At 47.3% G+C, this 5,000-nt stretch overlaps 1 protein-coding gene across 6 annotated transcripts in view; it reads left to right on the plus strand.

Annotated features, from left to right (window-relative positions):
• LOC143284538 (plexin-B-like) overlaps positions 1 to 5,000 on the plus strand; it is a 440,596-nt gene that overhangs the window by 294,256 nt on the left and 141,340 nt on the right. The window contains exon 1 of one of the 6 annotated variants that reach the window (XM_076591290.1): positions 1,579 to 1,658. The exons of 4 other annotated variants lie outside the window; for them this stretch is intronic. The gene's annotated coding sequence lies outside the window, so the exon portion shown is untranslated. Of the gene's footprint in view, positions 1 to 1,578; positions 1,659 to 5,000 lie in introns of those variants that run through there. One more of the 6 variants, XM_076591291.1, reaches the window with a different exon arrangement.

Consider the following 5,000-nt stretch of genomic DNA (forward strand, 5'->3'; position numbering starts at 1 on the left):
GTCTTCACTCCCTCCCTCCCTCCCTCCCACACCTCCACCCCCCCCCACCCCCACCCAACCTCCAATCTCCGAATGGAAAGTGACGAAGCATGAAGTCTTTGACAAGAAGACAGTACGAATGCATTGAAGGGAAAGGAAGAAACGAGGGAGAAAAAAAAAAAAAAAGTTAGGAAAAAAAGAAAAAAAATGATGAGGGTTAAGGGGGATGAGGGTGTGTGGGAGGGGGGGAGGGTGGGAAGGTGTCTTAAAAGGTGGAAGTAAGGAGACAGTTAAAGGAAATCGACAGGTTTGGGGGGGGAGGGGTTGGGGGGCAGAGGGGGGGGTTGTGGTAAAGGAATGGTGGTTGTTAGGGGGGGGGGGGGGGGGGTTAAAGTAGGGTGTGGTTTAGTGATTTAAAAAAAAAAAAAAAAAAGGTTGAAGGTGGAGTATATGGTGACGGTAAAGAGAACTGGGGATGGGAGTTGGAAGGGAGTCGTTGTGAGAAAAGGGGAGGGGGGTGGGGGGGGGGGGGGGTAGGTGGGATGTCGTTGAAAAGGGGGTGGGGGGCTTGGGGGGGTGGGGGTGAGTCGTTGAGAAGGGAGGAGGGTGATGGTTGGTGGTGGTGGTGGTGGTGGTGGTCGGCGAAGGGGTTTGGGCGGGGGGGGTGGGGGGGTGATGAAGGTGGGGGTGAGGAGGGGTGTTGAGGGGTGAAGGGGGTTGGGTGTGTGGAGGTGGGGGGCGGGGGGGGGGGGTGTCGGGGGTTGAGAAAAGAGAGGGAGCTAGGCTGTCTGGCCCAGGTTTAATGAGGCGCCAAGGAGGAAGTGGCACTAAGTGTGTCGCGCTGTAAGAGCTTACTACTACGACCACCACTTCCAATCTGACCCCACCACCACCACCCTCCCTCCCCTCCCTCCCCCCCCCCCCCCCACACACACCCAATGCCTTCCCCTCCCCGCCCCTACCACCACCACCACCATCTTCCTCCCCGACCCTCCCTGCCCCTCCCCCCCCCCCCCCACGATTTCCTCCCTTTCCTCCACCTTCTTCGTTCCCGTCGTCGTCGTCGTCGTCGTCCCTCCCCTCTTGTCAAAAAGACCTCCCTCCAACCACTACACCAACCCTCTACCCACCCACCCCCCTCTCGTCGTCCAGCCTTCCCCCTCCCCCTTCCCTACTCCAATCCCCCTCCCCCCCCTGCGCCCCTCCCCTCCCATACACTCCCCCCTCCCCCGCCCCCGCCCCCTCCCCCTCCCCCTCCCCGCCCTGTCGGCCTGAGTCTGCTTTCTACTACGAGTAACAAGTGTAAGCCTTTACGGATGACGATTGGTGCTCCTGCCACTTGAGGGGTGAAAAGACTCCAATCACGCTCGTTATTAGGCCATCTCTTGTGTCCCCGGCACTGGCGACCCTGCTAGAAGGAGACTGACAGGCAGACAGGGAGGGAGTTAGAGCGAGCGAGAGAGAGAGAGCGAGCTAGTGAGAGAAGAGAGCATTGGTCGCTTTGTTGAACATATATATATATATATCTCTCTCGCAAAAAAAACCCAACAGAACTTCTTTTTTTTTCTTTTTTTTTTTGTGTGGTTGTCTTGACAAGGAGTTGAAGAAGAAGACTTCGAGACCTCATGGGTAGTGTCTTCTTTTGGAGCAGCAGCGCCGTTTCGTTGGGAGTGGAGTGAGTGAGTGACGTGCTGTTGTTGGTTCTGATTGGGGTATTTTTTTTATGTGTTTTTTTTTTCTTTCCCTCATTGGTTTTTATGTGTGTTAAATACTGTTCGGGGTTAGAATGAGTGTGTTAAATACTGTTCGGAGTTAGAATGAGGTTATTGCTGATTGGTACAGAAAAAAACAACAACAAAAAAACAAAACAAAACAAAACAAACAACAACAACAACAAAAAACAACACACAAAAACAACAACAACAACAAACAAAACAAAAACAAAAAAACAAAAACCCATCCTTTGGAAGTGATGGAGGAAAAACAAAAACCAAGAGAACTGATCACAGTTACGAGGACGACAGCGATACGGATTTCTTTTTCTTTTTCGCTTGTTTTTTTTCCTCGTTATTATTGTTATTGATATTATGCGTCGTGTTTTACTTTTAGTGTGTTCCGTTTCTGGACAGTTTCTATTGGATTTTTTTCTTTCAGAGTTTGATATTCAAATCATACATAATGTAAAATAAATCCCAAAGTTAAAAAACAAAACAAACAAAAACAACAACAACAACAACAACAACAACAAAACTAAACAACAAAATTAATAACAAAAAGAGTAGGATAATTATATTTAAAAGATGAGGACTTTCGTTGTGAAATATAGTTTCCATCCATGTACTTACCCCAGTTGTTATATTAATTTGTTGAATTAATTCGATCCGTGGGTTTTGCTTGTTTTGGTGTAAACAAACCCTTATTCACAAAACATGTCATACATTTTACACATAGACAGCCGAGCTACAACAAAGCGAACAGCTTGTTTCTCACAGTCGACTTTGTACAGTGTGTGGCTGTATGCTACTACTACAACTACTGCTTATACTTCTTGTAGTAGTAGTAGTAGTAGTAGTAGTAGTGGTAGTAGTAGTAATAATGATGATAATGATGATGATGATAGTTATTATTATTATTATTATTATTATTATTATTGTTGTTGTTATCGTTGTAATTTCTTTTAAGATTTTTAATTTTGTGGAACTGTATGACGTCTGATAAACATTGTTAGTTGATGGTGTTTTATTTATTTATTTATTTATTTTTTTTGTTGTTGGTTGTTGGTTTTCTCCTCCTCCTCCTCCTCCACCTCCTCCCTCCCTTCCTCTCTCTCTCACACAAACTTCCTTCAGTGTGTGTGTGTGTGTGTGTCTGTGTGTGTGCGTGCGCGCGCGCGCGTCGTTGCGCACACACTTCCTCGCGACTGAGTAGTTGGATGACAATATGTTGTTAAAGAAGTTGACGCAGCCACATACTTTTCATTTTTGTTTCTTCTTCTTCTTCTTCTTCTTCTTCTTCTACCTCGTCCTCCTTCTCCCCCTTTCTCCACACACACACACACACACACACACACACACACACACTGGCAACTACAGATTTGGCCCAGAATTAGCATCGTTTCTGCTACTACCCTTGTCCTTTTCGATAGCTCTCTGGTCTCTACAATCTCTCTCTCTCTTTCTCCCACTCTCTCTCTGTCTCTCTCTTTTTTAACATCATTTCTACTATCCCCTGTCCTTTCCCCTAGCTCTCTGCTCTCTCTCTCTCTCTGTCTCTCTCTCTCTCTCTGTGTGTCTCTGTGTCTCTCTGTGTGTGCTCTGTTTGATTTCCCCGTCCCGACTGGGTGGAGTGGCCGCGAACAGTCTGATCCTCGGCAATCACTTAAACTAACACCTTCCAGTCACATCGTCAGCTGTTCACTTCTTTTGGAGGAGGAGACAGACAGGGAGAGAGAGAGAGGGCTTTGGGAGGAGAAGAAGAAGAAGAAGAAGAAGAAGAAGAAGAAAGAAAGAAAAGAAAAAAAACAACCCCACCAAACTCCATGCATTGCCTTGGGTGCTTCTTGGCACAATCGCTAGGAACCGCCCCCTGTGCTAGGCCTGTCTGTGTCTTTTTTGTCTGTATTTGTCTGTCTGTCTGTCTGTCTGTCTGTCTCTAGGAACCGCCTCAGCGCTAGGCCTGTCTGTGTCTTTTTTTTTTTTTTTGTTTTTTTGTCTGTCTGTCAGTTTCTCTCTGTTTCTGTCTCTTTGCATAGCCATCTTGGCTCAGTCGCTAGGAACCGCCCCCAGTACTAGGTCTGTGTCTGTGTCTTTGTCTGTTTTTGTCTGTCTGTCTGTCTGTCTGTTTCTCTCAGTTTCCGTCTGCGTCTCTGTCTCTCTGTGTCTGTCTGTCTTGTCTGTTCTTCTCCTCCTGTGTCTCTCTCTCTGTACCTCTTCCTGTGTCTCTGAATGGACGTTGACGCGGTGTTTTATTTATCATGATTTATTTGGATTGTTGTTATTATTATTTGTTTATCGTTTTATTCACATGCTTCGTTCTTGTCTTACGTGACTAGAAATCACAAACATGAAAAAAAAAGCACGAGCATCGGGTTTTTTTTTTTTTTTTTTTTTTTCTTCTTCTTCTCACTTTTCTGACCGAATGACTAGCGTCCTCAGCATGGCCTAGTCTTATTTGCCATTCGGAGAGCTAAATGGTTGGGATACTGTGTCATGAACTGTGTTTTGTGGGTTTGTCTTAGTGGGTTTGTGTGTGTGTGTGTGTGTAGTAAATTCGACAGTTTTGTGTTGACGCGGTTGAACATTTGTATGGTTTGACAGTCCTGATATGGCATACATTGCCTGTGCGGTCGGGTCGGCTGGACTAGATAAGGAACAAGAAGAAGAATAACAAGATTCCTGACCACGACGAACATTTGAGAAGAGAGTAAGAGCTTCGGGGGGGGTTGACATGAATGTCATCATGTCAGTCGGTCGACAACACCGGATCATGCTTGTCGCCCGCCCGTGTGACAGCCAAGCAGCGTGGTGTTGTCCCCTGTTTTTACCTCTCCCTTCCCTTTCTCTCTCTCTCTCTTCTCTCTCTCCCTTTCTCTCTCTCTTCTCTCTCTCTTCTCTCTCTCTCTCTTCTCTCTCTCTTCTCTCTCTCTCCCTTTCTCTCTCTCTTCTCTCTCTCTTCCCTCTCTCTTCTCTCTCTCTCCCTTCCCTTTCTCTCTCTCCCTTCCCTCTCTCTCCCTTCCCTCTCTCTCTCTCTCTCCCTTCCCTTTCTCTCTCTCCCTTCCCTCTCTCTCCCTTCCCCCCCTCTCTCTCTCTCTCTCCCTTCCCTTTCTCTCTCTCCCTTCCCTCTCTCTCTCTCTCTCTCTCTTTCCTGTTCTGAGAGGCCGTTCCGTCAGCCGGAAGATTCTTCCCGAAAGAGAAACGTAAGCCGGGTCTGGCTGTGTGCATGTTCTGTGTAAGGGACGTGATGGTTGCTGGGTGCCACTTTGCAGGAAGCTTGGGGGGGGGGGGGGGGGTTGGTTGGGGGCT

Source organism: Babylonia areolata, chromosome 8 (genome assembly GCF_041734735.1).
Source record: "Babylonia areolata isolate BAREFJ2019XMU chromosome 8, ASM4173473v1, whole genome shotgun sequence".
In the NCBI taxonomy this organism is placed as follows: Eukaryota; Metazoa; Mollusca; class Gastropoda; order Neogastropoda; family Buccinidae; genus Babylonia; species Babylonia areolata.